At 33.2% G+C, this 17594-nt stretch overlaps 1 protein-coding gene and 1 long non-coding RNA gene across 4 annotated transcripts in view; one reads left to right on the top strand and one right to left on the bottom strand.

The window, feature by feature from the left end:
• The window catches only part of LOC127880545 (prickle planar cell polarity protein 3-A-like), a 101182-nt gene that overhangs the window by 58170 nt on the left and 25418 nt on the right, over positions 1 to 17594 (bottom strand). The window contains exon 1 of one of the 2 annotated variants that reach the window (XM_052427879.1): positions 5885 to 6043. The exons of the other annotated variant lie outside the window; for it this stretch is intronic. The gene's annotated coding sequence lies outside the window, so the exon portion shown is untranslated. Of the gene's footprint in view, positions 1 to 5884; positions 6044 to 17594 lie in introns of those variants that run through there. 2 annotated transcript variants of the gene reach the window in all.
• Positions 3234 to 4933, top strand: LOC127880576 (uncharacterized). 2 transcript variants are annotated; one of them, XR_008049623.1, is made up of 4 exons: positions 3234 to 3385; positions 3851 to 3932; positions 4393 to 4515; positions 4898 to 4933. It is a non-coding gene; the product is annotated as an uncharacterized LOC127880576 (long non-coding RNA). The 2 variants fall into 2 exon arrangements; XR_008049632.1 differs by lacking the exon at positions 3234 to 3385 and adding an exon at positions 3415 to 3626.

The raw sequence follows: 17594 nt of genomic DNA, 5'->3' as shown, positions 1-17594 counted from the left end.
AACTGTTTTCTAGAATAATTCCAGACATTTGTGGAACAAGGCTTAGTTCTGAAACTGTTCCAATAATATACAAGAACATTTTTTAGAACATTTCTAGAACAAAATAAGTTCAAGAAATTTCTAAAAATGTTCTAAACTGTAGTTCTAGAACACATTTAGAACTCTTTAAGAACCAGTAAGTTCTACAAACATTCTAGTGGGGAATAAGAACACATGTAGAACAGGTCTAGAACCAAAGTCTACAATTGTCCTACAATTGTTCTACATATTTAAAATAAACTAGTTCAGACAATGATAATTTGACTTCTTTCAAATTATATTTCAAATAAATTTTCACATTGAAACTTTGCTTGCTGTGGTGTCTGCAAGATATTGCTGTCATATCATGAGATATATATATATATCATACACAAACAGAGGACTAATGTTAAGGAGGAGTGTTTGTTGATAGGTCTGGGATACTTTGTATTATTTCTAATCTTAAAACATTATGTGGGTACTCATTAGAAACAACGTTACGAGGCACTCCTAATGAGTATCCAAACATAAGCTTTTATGGAGAACTGGAGAAAATTATCCCTGAAATACCAAAAAGTACTTCTCCTTTAAGTCCTTACAAAATCTTCTGATACACACATACATATACATGTATATAACTGACTATAATTTGTCACCAAATTACACATTATTTAATTATTTTTATACTGTTCGGAATTCTGCATACTTAGTGTCTTCTGAATTTGCATGAAATCTTGCGTCAATTAAAACACTAGGACTTCACAGAGTTCCTCAACATTCACCATCACAAGAATCTCAGAGAACTAAACTGGAATTAGGTGACTAACTACAGGAGCTTCTGGTAACTGTAATGGGTGGATTTCATCCATCTTTTTCATAACATTATTCAGATATTTGTGTAGTTTTCTACATTAAATCTGTCTCCAATAGTGTGTAGAACGTGGCACTGGAAGTGTTTCATCATCAAAATACAGTTTCTTCACACGCTTCAGTGGACCTGGAAAAAAGACATATGAATGTATATTTTGAAACAAATATAAACTCTTTAACTCATTAACAGGTTTATAATTACAGAAACTTAATTCACAAGCAAATGATTGTGGTTTACAAAAATCAACATGTTCAAACAAAATTAAATTCTGTACAGTATCAGGTTGTTTTGCTCCCAAGTAGTTTCCTTTCCCCTAGTTGTTTTGCCTCCCAAGTAGTTACCACGGCCATTCTACCTCATGTGTGAGCCACACTACCAAGTGTGTAACTACTTCTGGAAGGCAACATAATTCGGACAAAATAACACTTGTTTTTTTCGTTTTATGTAAACCAAGTGTTTTCTTCTGTAATGATGTTTTAGAAATATGCTTTTCTTAAGTTAAATTTTCAGTAATTAACCTTATTCAGTCAGGCATTTCAGAATACATGGGTGTAAAGGTGACCAATGTCATTTTACTCTTGCATGTTATTAATGTTAATTTCACAAATTTTTAGATTATTTAATGTTTTGCCAAGTCTCGTCTTCTTGTAGTCATCGATAGATTAAAGTCTCATAATAAACTATTCCCGGGCCTCAAGAAGTTATTTTAGTGAGCATCACAGGTCTATAATCCCAGCCTGAAGTTGCGTGCAATGAGACTTTCAATGTAAACATTGAGCATTGTTAAATACTGAAATCACTTGCCTAACTTGCAGTGTAATCTTCAAAAAAATAAGCATTGGTGTTTATGTGGTTTAAAAAAATGATAACCAGTTATAAAACAGAAAAAAAAATGCGTCCATTTGCCTTATACTCGCCCTTCAGCAAATGGACCATTTATGAATTGTAATAACAGCTGTATTAAGAATAGTGTTCGACCCACAATACACGTTGACTTACTTAACCCGTGTTTCGAAGTGTACAGTTAAGTCCGGTAATCTTGCGCGTCCGGTAATCTTGCGCACTTCGCATTTGCGAATCTCGCAGACGACGAATGGTTTTCTTTAGTGATGAAAGATGGAATTTCACATTTTAAAGAATTAACGGATTTAAAAGTTACGTATTCCATGCAAAATTAAATTCGATCATTACATTTAAACACCGGTTGCGTCATCCCTATACATGGTAAACACTGGCCTTCTTACGAAAACTTCAAAATGAATCACAAATTCCCTGCAGTCTTTAGCGTTTTCATACTTTAAATTAAGAATTCATAAATCCAATGTGTAATTAAGCATTCCATTGCACAATATCCGATCAGTTATGGTATTTTTTGCCATGAAAATATATCGCATCAGACGACATAGTCATCATTTCCCGCCATTCTGTCAAACCAATTTGGTATGATCTCCGCATGCGCAATGGCCTAGTTTTGATATTTTCTGTACACTATGGAAGCATGATCGTGGTATCAAACCTGTTATGGTTTTTTTTTCACGCATACCGGTACTTTTTTATTACATTGTTGTAATTGTCCACTATTATTAGTGATTATATATTTTTTGATTTGTAGTGAACAAAAACTGCACTAGAAATCCACATTTAATTTCAATGGTTTTGCAAACTGATTTTTAAAATATTTTTCTGGAATGTTTTTTGTCAATAATTGGACACCATATGTGTACAATTTTGCCTAAACGAGGTCATTATACAAAGTGCGCAAGATTACCGGACACTGATAGTTTGAAAATGAGGTGAGTCATGTTTGTTTTGAAATCAAATCGGACAATTCTTCACTGAATTAATCAGATATTTTTGTGTTAATAAGCACATGAACTTATAATTTTCATAATAAATTTAGATATTATGTTGCCAATTTATAAAAGAACATGTTTTTAAAACAATTGACCCTTAACTGCGCAAGATTACCGGCCAGCATCGTAAGAACTCTCTGTCTGGTTGATTATTCTTTATCACATATCAAGCACTGGTACTTACCATTTTCCGATACATGAAGATGGTTTTCCTTTCGATGTGTCGTTTAACTTAACATGAAGATATGAATTTAGTAAGGAGGGATTAGTTTTAAGTTGGAAAATTAAATTCCAAAGCTTATTTTAGCACCGCATCATACGGGTCTCTGAAAATCTACCCAGCCTAACCCCAAATGTAAGAGATAATTTCATTGGCCAAAATTCACAAAACAGAGCTGACTGGTTTTTATTTTATTTACGTAGACTGTCAGCGGAGCAGCATTAACGAAAAACAGTCGGGTGCACATAAGCGCGCTTTTTTTAAATGGCAGACGTTATTTTCTTGTTCAATCGCGTATTAGCTTTATCGAACCACAAAATGCAGTCGCACCCAAAATAGATGTTGCTCACTACCAGGAGGGAGATCTCATCAAAGCCACTTACCAAAAACAAACATACGATGCGGTGATCAGTGAAATCCATCGTAAGTAAATTCGTTTGATAGCCAAACTTTTGGTACCAATCTAAAAGGTTCTTGAATGGGGCGAACACTTTTTTATGACTGAAAGCGTTAAGCCCGCCTCGTCACTAATGTTAATAAATTCCTGTCGGAGAATACCGCAAAATGATATTTCAGTTCGCTCAACGCGGACCTATTTGACGAGGCGGTGTCTCGGTTAACAATGTCCCCTAAAAATGTTCATATTTCAATCGCCGTAGAGCAAGTATATTTCACTTACTGTTTATAACACTGTGTATTGATAAAAAACACAAAGTATTGAAATAAATCAATATTAAAGTTAAGGGGTCTTCCTGATCATTGTTAAACAATTTGTTGTAAATAGTACAGGTTCGGGCAATCATATTTTCGGATAACGAAAAATAATCTTGTAAATAAATATATTGTCATAATAATAATATTAAAATTTGTATATACTGTTGATTACAGATGACGAGGTTTCTCTTGAAGCAAGCAAAGCGACCGCCTAAGCATGCTTTCGAGGCAACTTAAGATAGGAAAAAAACTCAAGGTAGGTATTATTTTCAAGGCATGTTCACAGTTCAGTGACAGGCAGGCAGTCCAAAATTACAGGCTTTAATATTTATGCATGTGAGTTGGACACTTAAATGAGACTCAAGAAATTCAATTTGCCTCCATTGAATAAGTGTTATTATAAGTATTTTTTTTATCAGTTGGTCAACACTGCCTATAGATATATGATTTTTTCCCTGTTATAAATGAAACATGAACACATTGTTCACAGTTATCAAATTTCACACTCACTCACTAGCCAGGGGTGAGTGAATTTATTTGAAAAAAAAATCTGATTAACAAACGTTCGATAACATTAGCTAATTGTTTGTATGAGTAACTACTCAGTCTAGCCAGAATTTCCAAATGTGAAATTTGATGGTCTAAAACAAAGTATTCATGATCGCATGACACAATGCTCAAGTTTGGTTTTCAACACATTTCATGAATGATTTTAGAGTTCAGTGATCAAACACCAACAGAGCCTCGTGATAAGTTGCCTGTAAAGAGGAGCATGAACCCATCAGATGCCTCCGAAGATATTGACCTGACGAACAATGCTGCAAAGCAAAATCTCAGTAGTATGTTGGTTGTCTAATACTTTTTATTTTAATCCCTTAGAAATATATAAAATCCAGTATTTAATGCGTTCAAATCATAAAAACCTGCAACAGTGTCTTGAATATATTGCGTTCGTATTTAAGTTGGTGCTGAATGTCAAATTGTGTTATCCATCACCAGTTTACTTACAAGGTTTGCTGTATTGAAGCATTCTCAATTTGAAAATACTAATGTTGTGATCAAATGTGTAATTATTTGTTTAAATACTTTGATAATAAGTACACTCAATATTGACTAAATAAAAAGACGTTATGTCTATATTTGTAATACTGTCCAGCTGGATCATTTAGACTTCTTGTTTAGTTTAAGATGTGACTACATTTGTTATCTAAATGTTTTCAGAGCAAAGTGCTCAAACACCTACAGAGCCTCGTGACAATTTCTGTACACAGAAGAGCCTGATCCCATCAGATGCCTCCGAAGAGATTGAAAAGAACTGTTTACGGACATTTTCAGAACTGTTTAAGAACTTTGTTCCAGACTTATTTGAAGCAACCCTTTGAAACTGTTCTAAACATTTATAGAATTGTACTGGAACACACCGGCTAGAACTGTTCTGTAATCATACTGAAAATGTTCTAGAATTATTCTGGAACAGTTGTTGAACGTTAAATGAGAAAAAAATTCTAGAACAATTCTATAACAGTTCTGGAAATTTATTCAAGAAAAATTCTGGAATAGTTCTAGAACGATAGTTCAAGAATTGTTCTAGAACAGTTGTTGAACGTTAAATGAGAAAAATTTCTAGAACAATTCTATAACAGTTCTGGAAATTTATTCAAGAAAAATTCTGGAATAGTTCTAGAACGCTAGTTCAAGAATTGTTCTAGAACAAACCTTCAGAACTGTTTCAGAACAAATTGTTCTAGAAATTATTCTCATTTAACGTTCAACAACTGTTCTAAATCGTTCTAGAGCATTTTAAGGATGATTCCAGAACACTTCTAGTCATTAGTTCCAGTACAATTCTAGAAATGTTATAGAACAGTTCTAACAATCTTCGCAGGGGAAGACCCACAGTCACTCTGGCTAAACACAACAATTAAACCACCATATAAATCAGCATGAAAGTGATATACATGTCTCTAAAGTCTTAACATTTCAGCAATTGTATGTTCTGATAAACACTGCAATTGCATGCATCTCATATGAATAAGTCAACATCTCATATGAATAAGTCAACATCTCATATGAATAAGTCAACATCTCATATGACTAAGTCAACATCTCATATGAATAAGTCATCTGACATCCAAATTATTTTGGTCTGTAATAAGACCATATCAGTTTCTGACATCTTCATATTTGTTTCAATGATGACATACTTACATTTTACAGTATATACAGATATATCATTTACTTAATAAATATCAATTTCACTTTAATGTCCATCTACATTTCAAAAGCACAACATTAAGCAGCTCTTAAGTCCTACACTCCAGAACACATTTATGATAAATGTTATCATACAATTTTAAAACTAGAGTGGACACATCATAATTGTTAGTGAAATGAATAACAAAAAGGGTTCAATTTTTTGTGCACTTGCCTTTGATCTGGCGATAAACAATGCACCCTGAAACAATAAACTGTCGCATCACAGGCAAGGTGGAAGGATCATTAGTCTTAGGAGTTATCTCCCTTACGGCAATTAACCAAATTTTCAGCCCTTAAGGCATATAGGTCTCAATTATCATGACAACGGATGACCAACACTCTATATACTGCAAAACATAAACAAACCAGTTTTCAGTTGTACTTATGGTTTCTCACATTGTTTTTTATTATTCCTAGACATAATAAATATGATATTGTTATAAATAAAACTAGATTAGAATTTTTGTGTAATCTATCATAGCATTAAACAGTAAAATAATACACATATATGTGGATAAGCTTTGCCATTTAGTCCAAAGTTCAAGCTGGCAGCAGGGCTATAGATAACAAGCGTATTTGCGTTATTACGCAATTAAAATAACCACAAACACTATTAAATTCAAAATAAAGCGTACAAAAACGCAAATACAAATTTAATAATGTAATTCTCATAAAAAAACCTTGCGTCACAAAACGCAATTCTTACGAACACATTTTAAAGACTGGTCATTTTCCATAAAAAAAAATACTGGATAGTTTATATAATGTCCTATGAAGAAAAGAAGGCAGTCTTTCAAGCGGTTATCAATCTTTGGGGTATTATTGTAATTTTTCGTAGAAGCGTCCAATTTCTACTTTCATTTTCAAGGTATTCAACTCAAAATGACCCCAAAACGGGATGCATCGCTTTGAACAGCCATAACTTCATCAATTGTGCAGCGATTTTCACGAACTCAGTCTAATTCATCGCATAAATGAATGCACTTTGATCAGAAATTCAGTAATTGTTTGTTGTTATGTACAGGTACCTTTTTGAATTCCATATGTATAAATAATATAGTAACCTTTGTAGATTTTTATTATATCATATGTCATTCCCTAAATTACCCAATTGAGTTTTAAAAAAACGGGGGTTGATAAACACTATTAAGCTCAAAAGTAGGGGGTGAACATTTTTGCTAAAACTCTTTTGAATTTACAAAAACCCTATTGTTGTCAAAAACAGGGGTGGAATTACCCAATATACCCCAAAAGTTATCTATAGCCCTGTGGAAGGTTTCAAATTTCAAAAGACCTGTTTACCCTCGTTGCATGAAAGATTTAGCCATTCTAAGTAAAGTGTTTTAAGTCTTTAAAACTGCACCAAATTCACCTTTTTGCTCCAGAAATAAAACATAAACTTTTTAGACTGATTACACCAAAGAAAAGCGATAACTTATAAATTATAATGGAGATCATATTATTCCATTCATTGGGTTTATTGTTAAATTTCATTTGACTATTTCCTCTCCTGAGTCACCATATAGGTGCATGGGCCAGTGATAAAATCTAACATGGAGTCTTGACAATAAAACATGCATAAAGAGCAAAAAAATTAATGTTGATCATGATTATTTTGCCTGATAAGAATGTTTGGAGGCATATTAAAAAGTTGTTATTTCTGTCACATTAACTTCATATTTAAAATGATATCAATCACAATTTAAGTATTTAGAATATCAACTGTTGCCCATGTGTTCATTTTTCAGGATATTATCTCTATTTCAAAATAATAATAAGTCGCTTTACAAAAGAATACCTTCCTTTACTAAATATAACTTCTGTAACAAGGGTAATGTGTGTGTGGGGGGTACTGAAGAAATCCACATATTGCGCTACCACATGAATAGCGCGCACCAAATTTTTAAAATTCCTAAATGAAGAAAAAATATTTCAAGCTAAAACAACAAGAGCTGTGTTTGTGAAACACAATGACTCCACCCATATATTTGACCTTGATCTTTGACCTTGACCTTTCACCACTCAAAATGTGCAGCTCCATGAGATACATGTACACATACATGCGAAATATCCAGTTGCTTTCTTCAATATTTGACCTTTGACCATGAAGGATGACCTTTCACCACTCAAAATGTGCAGCTCCATGAGATGCACACGCATGCCAAATATCAAGTTGCTATCTTCAATATTGCAAAAGTTATGAGCAAGGTTAAAGTTTTGGGACAGACACACACATACAATGACAGATAAAATTACAGACAGACAGGCCAAAAACAATATACTGTTGTGTGATCTACATGTATTATAATCCGGGTCATTGAAAACCTTAATGTTGTATTCAAAAGAGGAAGCAACATTATGATAAATGATAACGAGCATGGGTTGCATAGCAATATATTTTTCTGACAATTTTGTAATTTTTTTAGCAACAAATAAAGTCCTTATGCATTTTGTGTAATGCATGCGAAAATAAGAATTCATGTACATCACTCTCCTTTAGGGAAAGCCTTGGCTTTAAGTTTGAATGCTGAATAAAAACTTTGTAGCAAATGGAAGAAAGGTCTACAGTCAGTGAGATATGTCAGTATTGACATCAAACTGCTCATCTATTATGTTGGATAAGTGGGGTTATTTTTTGGGCACTAAAACCAAACGAGAATGTGATGTACAATGAAAGCGCCAAAATTTTGGACCAAACTGGAAAACACCCAGAGGTCCCTGTTCACACCTACCGTTACACGTGGAAAAGACCTTGTTGCCACCTACCTTTACCAGGTATCTGTTATGTGAACAACAGCCCAATGTTAGCTGTCAATGTAGAAGTGCACAAACACAAACAAAGACATTTTTGCATATTTTATTCTAACATTTAAATTTTTGTAAAAAATAATCTTCTACCCTGTTCATATCTGCCATTACCGACTTTGTGTTGTTTTGACAACAGCCCCTTCAGTCTGTAAGATTATAAGGTGTAGTTTTCTGGAGAAAAAAAAGGCGGCTATTATAATTATTTACGATTATGCAATAATTTTTTTTGCAATATAGCAGCCAGGATAGCTTTGTATCAATGTACCACGCGCACCAACTTATGCACCAAAGCATAATACAAAATCAATATGTGTGACTCTAATTAGTGAATAGGATCTTAGGTCTGACCATGAATAAGTTCTAAGTCCTTACAAATGTCATAATGCAGCCTTACGTGCAAAAGAACCTTATTTAAATACACACACACCAAAATGCAGAAACTGTGATTCAATAATGATTGTGAAGACTGCTCTGCAAAACATTTAAAATCAGTCCATTTGTTAGGTTGCACTGTCACATTCTGGACCTTTCCATTCACTTAAATCCACAAGCTTTTATTGATGTTTTATTGTTGTCAACTTGCCTGTGATTACATATGCATGCAGCCAATCTTAAAATCTTGAATAGAAATCTATGCATGTCTCTTATAACCATCCAAACATGAAATTTACTAAAGGTTTGTTTTATACGCCCCCCAAAAAAAAACGGAAATCAATTAAAGAATTTAATATAAATATTCTAAAAATCAAGTAATCATGTAATTAATATACAATTGAGGCATAATAATAATTAGAATTTCTTTAAAAGACAACATTTTTTTTTTTGGGGGGGGGGGGGGGGGGAACTTGGGATTCTTTTTAAATTGGGAATTGGTTTACCATTTTCTTTTGAAAATGGGTCCGTTAAACTAACCCCTAGGTATGCCAAGAAAAGGCCTGAAACGGCAGGGCTCATCATTAACCTAAAAACCAACTTGCCCTTCCGGGCAAGTACCTAAAAAATCTACTTGCCCTGAACGTAAAGCCTCTTGCCCAAACATAAAAAATCACATTAACTGTAAACCTCATATTTTTCTTAAATAAAGATCAAAATGATACACCACAAAACCTTTTTGGGGGCACATTTAACAAAATGATTACAGCAATTTAAGTCTAATTTAAGTCTAAATTAAATGCTCTTTGTTCTTTTTTGCACTTGCCTGGGCGGACAACTAGATTGTAAAATAACTTGCCCGGACCCAACTTTTACTTGCCAGGGGCAATAGGACAACCATTAATGTTGAGCCCTGAACGGTAATGCCTTCCCCTTAGTCACAAAAAAAACTGTCATGTATTTAACTTCTAAAATATCTTAATAATAAACACTTACATAAAAGCTTTGTAAAAATACATCTACAAAATTACGCATATTGACTGTACCAACATAAAATTCAGACATAAATACTTCCATTGTACCTTGTAGAATTTTCCTTGCATAAACCAATTGTAATCCTGCCAATCCTTTTGAATCAAATTCAACATGTCACCTTTTCATGTTTAAAGTATCTCTAAGGGCTCTTACGTCCTTTCTAAAATTCCAGAACATGGAAAAGCCAGCGAAAACTGCTGACGCCACATTTATAGCCAAGCTCCCATGAAAAACAATAATCAACTAGGAATAAAACCTAGAAGGCTACTACTAGACTGTAAAGGAAAGTGAAACAACAAAATATCAATAATGCCTCGACATTTATGAACAAACATCACCAATGTGAGTGCATTATTTTATAATGCATGTTCCCTAATTGCCAGAAAAATGATATCTGTCAAAATTGAATATGGACATTAGACAGTTATTTCTCAAAAAGAAATATGTACAGCACAAAATCTCGGTTTGATAATGCATATTACAGTTATTTATTATACATTAAGCAACTAGAATATTGCAATGCTGTATTATGATAGCAACATAAGCAAATCTTAAAACAAATGCTTTAGGATTGATTAATGTCCATAATTTTGCCATAAACATATCAAATGGGCTAGAAATGAGGTTCAGGCAATCAGTAAATGTGACCTCAAAAACATTAGGAAGAAATTCTGAATACATTATAATGGAAATAAAAATCCAATTAGACTGGCAAATATTAATCTATTTTGTATAAGATGTACACATTCAGGTATAAAATTAAAAGTCTGATACATGATCTTTTCAATTAAATGAAAAACTGCAGCTATTATACCATCATTCACAATGTGCGGTTCTTATGAGGAAGACATTCAGTCTAGCGTTTGTTTATCCTGCAATCAGACAGCTGCATCTTTCCCTGCATAAGAGCGAGTTCTTTGCGATATCTCCTGATGCCTGAACAACCAATTCAATAATTGGAACAATTATGAGGCATTATTGCACTGTCAATAAACAACAGCGAGTCTGATCCATGCAATATTAAGACCTGGCTATAAAACACTCAGTAAATTCAGCTTCTTGCAAATTCTGCATTTTAAGCTTTCTAATTGTTTAATTATCTAATTATCTGTATGCCGCTTGGCCATACAGATAATAACTATTGACATTAAAAATAACAATTTTCATTTAGCCATTGTAACTTTGAATCTTTTGGATGAAATTTCTAATCAGAAGGACAACTTTCCAGATAATGGAAAAAAGAAAACTGTACACTGCCCAATGCACCAGTTGCTAATCCACCATTGGCAATGCTCTGGAAATTTTAACTCCTTTGTTACACTGGAGTTCACTATATCATCTTTAAGTGACACATAATTTCATTACACCAGATAAGGAATGGCTTGTTGATTGCAAATATTGACATTCAAATTACTGTATTTGATGAAATTCAGAAAGGGAAGCACTTAACTTTCATTGGGTGTAATTTTGTTGATTAACATTTTTTTTAACTATTTCTATGTATAAATCTGCTAATCTGAGCGTATTGCAGAGGAAAACCTTACAATTTAAAGCCAGTGGGCAACAACAGCTAAACTTAAAATGCTAACACTGGATTAAAACTTTGGAATTTGCTTTCATATCAAAAGAAAATACATCTTATCTGATATTCATATAAAATAATGGTAAAAATCGCTGTAACTGGCAGCTTTTATCGAAGCACTCAGTTCCTAGAAACTAATTGTTACATACTATCAAGTATTCCAGACTATTATTCATGCTAGACAGAAATTTGCATGATATTTACTGCTTTATTCAGAGAGAAATTTGGATTGATGGCAGCTAATAAAAGGCCTGAATACTGCGCCTATCTAGGGAAGATGGCTCTGTGATCTTCCAAGGAAAATTTACATACTGGAACAAAAAATGAAGACGATACGTCAGAAATGACATATTACTAATAAATTATATGAATTGGTTTGTACATGTATTGTTTTACAAATATTTTGTTAAATGATTAATAATCAACAAAAGTTCCTGAATACAGCCCAACCTGACTTACCAATCACCTAAGAACAACGGAAACCTGCTGTCAGTCTAGACACACACAACCCCCACCCGAACGAAAATCATTCTATATTACAGTTTAAAGGTCACCTTGGTTATAAGTATATTTCACCATGATGCCTTTTTTTACCTGTGTACAATGGGCAATGGTTTCAAGGTGCAAAAATGTAACACTGTGTCACAATTTTATTGATATGAATAACTCCGTGAGCATTATTCAAAGGAACTGGAATGTTTAGAACTGTGATCTCAGTACAAGACCTCGCTGGCTCCCAATGGCACTCCATGAATACATGGACCAGTAACCTGTGTCACACACAGTAATATGAATACTGGTATATCTGATTAGTCACATCCACAAACAAAAACTCAATCAGAATAGTAGCAATTATGAAAACTGACAGTTATTGTATAAGCACTTGCAGTGGGTCTCAAATCTGATAATGATTACATTAAAGGAATTCTGGACAGTGCCTTAATTCCACAGACCATTCCTAAGGAATTCTGGACAGTGCCTTAATTCCACAGACCATTCCTAAGCTCTCAAGATCTTCCAGTGCCAGAGTCCTAAAATCTAACAATCTTCCTGGCCCTATAAAACAGCCATTAGCAGCATCCCTGATTGCTTTTGAATGATACATACTGGTGTTTGAAGGACAAATTTCCTCTCCAATAAATACCAAACATCCTCCTTCAAGTTCATTATTGACAGCATTGAGCAAACTGGAACCAGTTTCTGGTAGAGTTATCCATGGGACGAAACTTGCATATCAGTGCTCCAGCTATGAATCGAGAAGGGCAATGCTCTAATAATTAAAATTTGTTAAAAAAGGCCATTGTAACTCGTGCGCTTGGTCAAATAATCTCTTAGACATATTTAAAAGAAGCATGTATTATATAAGTATGCATATATTAAATATATTTTCATTAAAAGCATTATTTCTATAATAAATTAAACTGGTTGTACTGAGAAAATGCAATAAATATATTGAATTTTTAAATAAACTGTCCAGTATTTAAATTATGTGATCAGATAAAATAAGGCCTAGTTGGGGACCAAGGGGATAGGTTGGACCTTAGAGGGACGGCAAGTGTGCTGGGCCACGCTGTTTGGGCCTAGTTGGAGCTTATAATGCATATCATATCAAATGTACAACTATTCAACAAGTAGTATCCAAAATTTACTTTAAAAGTTTCAAAATCTTCAGGATTATAAATAATGGCATTTTTTGACTGCTTGAATTTAAAGTTAACTAATTGTGTATCATTAATAAAGGTAAATCTTGATGATGCATGACATGTGTCTGTGGGACAGACAAAAGTGATCACAATAAATAACCATGACCAAGTTGGTTTACTGCATAAAATTCATAGATGCCATCATTATACTTTTTAAGTACAATAAATCAAGTAACATGATTTGAAAATTTCTCTTCCAGTCACATTAAATATTCACATCTGATTAAAACAAAATACATCAAGATAAATTTTAAAGAAAAAGCGTTTTGAAAAAAAGAGAGTGAATTAAACATTGCCATAAGATGTGTCAAGAACTCGAACAGACAATTTGATGTTTTGCTCTGGAAAAAAATGCAATGTTTATCCTCATAAAATATCACTTTAAACTCATCTTTCCTATCAAGTATTGCCTGTTAAAATACTTAAACATCAAGCCAAAAACTTCCAAGAACAATCTTATAACTGTTTTTCTCATTAATTATCTTTTTAAAGCAGTTGTTTAGCCATGTTACCTTTCCTGTTACCAAGGTAACCCAATTTGTTGAGTACCTTCTGAAAGCTTGGGAAATTGCCTTGATTTTGTATGAACTATTTGTGGTTATGACTGTTCATCTTTGATCTGCTGCAAACAATTTGCCCTCAAAGATACTTTTCGTGGTTCATGAATTGGTTCATGAACAGTCTATGAATGTCATCATGAACAGTTAATAATTTGGTTCATGAACTGCAAGCCACTGGCTTTTAATGTTATTACTCCAATTAAATACACTGGATTGTCAACAAAGATATAAATAATCTTGAGTGCAAATCCCACTCTAGTTAGTAAGGTAAAATTCATTTTAGCATTACAATCAGTGTACATGTATCATCAATTCAGGTTATGACTTTTTTTACCAGTGCGTATTTGATACTAAATGCATTTAAGTATTTTACAACATATTGCTTGTAAGCAAAGTGATGGAATAACAGGTGAAGTTAACAATCAGTTTGATGTTTCTTTGTCAGGGGATTCAACTAAAGCTGAACCTGCGTTTTGACACAGGCAATTTTCTCACTCTTAACTCTTTCAGTGCTGGAACCGAATTTTGAAGGTCTTTGCAAACAGTTTGGATACAGACGAGACACGTCTCATCAGGATCCAAACTGTTTGCTATTCTGATAGTATTCTTTGAAAAAAAAATCAAAGAAAATGTTAATTTTAACAAGAGGGCCATGATGGCCCTGAATCGATCACCTGACTAACCAAATACAATCCCAACCCAGTTTTCATCAAGATAAACATTTTGACCAAATTTCATAAAGTTTGGATGAAAACTGTGACCTCTATTGTCTACACAAGGTTTTTCTAATATTTGACCTGTTGACCTAGCTTTTGACCCCAGGTGACCCAAATACAATCCCAACCCAGATTTCATTAAGACAAACATTCTGACCAAATTTCATGAAGATTTGATGAAAATTCTGACCTCTATTGTCTACACAAGGTTTTTCTATTATTTAACCTAGTTTTTGACCCAAGATGACCCAAATACAATCCCAACCCAGATTTCATCAAGATAAACATTCTGACCAAATTTCATAAAGATTGCATGAAAACTGCAACCTCTATTGTTTATACAAGGTTTTTCTATTATTTCACCTAGTGACCTACTTTTTGACATAGTGACCTAGTTTTTGACCCCAGATGACCCAAATACAATCCCAACCCAGATTTCATCAAGATAAACATTCTGACCAACTTTCATAAAGATTGGATGAAAACTGTGACCTCTACTGTCTACACAAACAAAATTGTTGACGTTTTTTCTATTATTTGTTCTAGTGACCTAGTTTTTGACCTCAGATGACCCAAATACAATCCAAACCCAGATTTCATCAAGAAAAACATTCTGACCAATTTTCATAAAGATTGGATGAAAACTGCGACCTCTATTGTCTACACAAGGTTTTTCTATTATTTGACCTAGTTTTTGACCTAGTGACCTAGTTTTTGACCCCAGATGACCCAAATACAATCCCAACCCAGATTTCATCAAGATAAACATTCTGACCAAATTTCATAAACATTGGATGAAAACTGTGACCTCAACTGTCTACACAAACAAATTGTTGAAGATTTTTCAATTATTTGACCTAGTGACCTAGTTTTTGACCCCAGATGACCCAAATACAATCCAAACCCAGATTTCATCAAGATAAACATTCTGACCAAATTTCATAAAGATTGGATGAAAACTGCGACCTCTATTGTCTACACAAGGTTTTTCTATTATTTGACCTATTATGTGAACTAGCTTTTGATCTAGTGACCTATTTTTTGACCCCAGATGACCGAAATACAATCCCAACCCAGATTTCATCAAGATAAACATTCTGACCAAATTTCATAAAGATTGGATGAAAACTGTGACCTCAACTGTCTACACAAACAAATTGTTGACGGACGGACGGACACACGCACACACACACACAACGGACGCCCGACATCACACGGTCACATAAGCTCACCATGTCACTTCGTGACAGGTGAGCTAAAAATTCAGCAGACGACATTTTAGCAGACAACAAATTTCCCAGCATGCAAAGGGTTAACTCCAGGTAGTTAGCATCATTTTGATGCAACTGTTAACATAAAGCTTAAATCAAAATATATTCTTTATAACAGAGAAAAAATATTTTGCATAATGTTTATCATAAATATAAACAAAACAACATTTTTACAGCACTTAAAAAGCATACTTAAACAAAATAAATGGACTTAAAGTATATAGGCCAATCAATATTAATTTTATCTTAACTTCTTTAGTAGTTATTTAAGAAAGGGATCATTTGATGCTAAATGGTTTTCAAAATCTATTGAAATTTCTAGATGTATTTTTATGTCATTTCCTTTGGCATTAATTTTTTTTCCCTTACACTTTAATTAATTCTGTGATTGGACTTCTATTATCTTTTTTTGTTCACTACACAATGCCGTAATTGAGTTGGCCAATATCATGATATGGATTCACACTAAGGTAATGATTGTTTTGCATTAAAAAAACATTAAGTCAACTAAAAAAATTAAGTCAACAAACTGCAATGGAAGTTCTAATTACTTTGTAATGCACGGTGCTACCAAGTGATTGATAAAGTAAACAAAGAGCCAAATCATTCCACAATATCAATTAATATCTGAGCATGATTTAGTAATGAAATAATAAAGATTGCTATCATTCAAAATAAGTTCAATTAATATTTTTTAGGTGATGCCATAAATATCTCATAACAGATTTCACATCCACAGATAGTCATAATATTACTTAAACTGGCCATTCCAGGGAACCATATTAATATGATCCATAAATATCATGATCAAATTACATTAAACAAGTGCACATTTAAGGTGTTAATGGTAATAAAATAATAACCATTTAAAGAACTTTTGTGTCTTTGGTCAGTGCATAATAGATAAAGTGTAAAGTGTATTGCAAGACTTGACTGACAGATAAAAACCATGATCAAATCAAGGGAAACAAGTGCAAATTTAACACATTACTTTTTAATTTTTTTTTAAGGACTTCCATATTTTTGTCCACAATGGCAATTATAACATCAGAATCCAAATGTTTCTCTCAATGACATCTTTATCATCCTGCAGGTCTTATGTCATCCACAGATGTCAAGCTGCCCTCATTAGAGTGGTACTCGGGTCTGCAAACAAGCTGTTGAATGCAAATACATTGAATAAATACACAGCCATACAATTATTTTTATAACTTTTTTACAAGGCAGCTGTAGCGTAATGCAAATATTATCCTTCAATTTCTATTTTCTTTGTAGTTAGAAATAACACAATGAAGAATGCTTCTTTCCCATTGAAATTACAATTGAACTGCAGAGTCTGAAGTAAAGATTTGTTCTTCACTAAACATGCCATTCCAATTAATGTAAACAAAGCCTTGTTTATAAGACAAATATAGCATGCTGAGAAATCAGATATAAGTTAAAATATTGAACAATCCTCATGCACAAGTCATGTTTATTTATAACCAAATTCATATAATTATTGTAATCATATTAACTTTGGATTTCATGGAATTAAAATTGAGCAGTATATGATTGAGGCCTTGAAAATGGCTTAATTAAATATAATAATTATTTTGACAGCATATTTCCTTAA

Source organism: Dreissena polymorpha, chromosome 1 (genome assembly GCF_020536995.1).
Source record: "Dreissena polymorpha isolate Duluth1 chromosome 1, UMN_Dpol_1.0, whole genome shotgun sequence".
NCBI classification, from domain to species: Eukaryota; Metazoa; Mollusca; class Bivalvia; order Myida; family Dreissenidae; genus Dreissena; species Dreissena polymorpha.
This window is presented reverse-complemented; position numbering and strand designations above follow the sequence as displayed.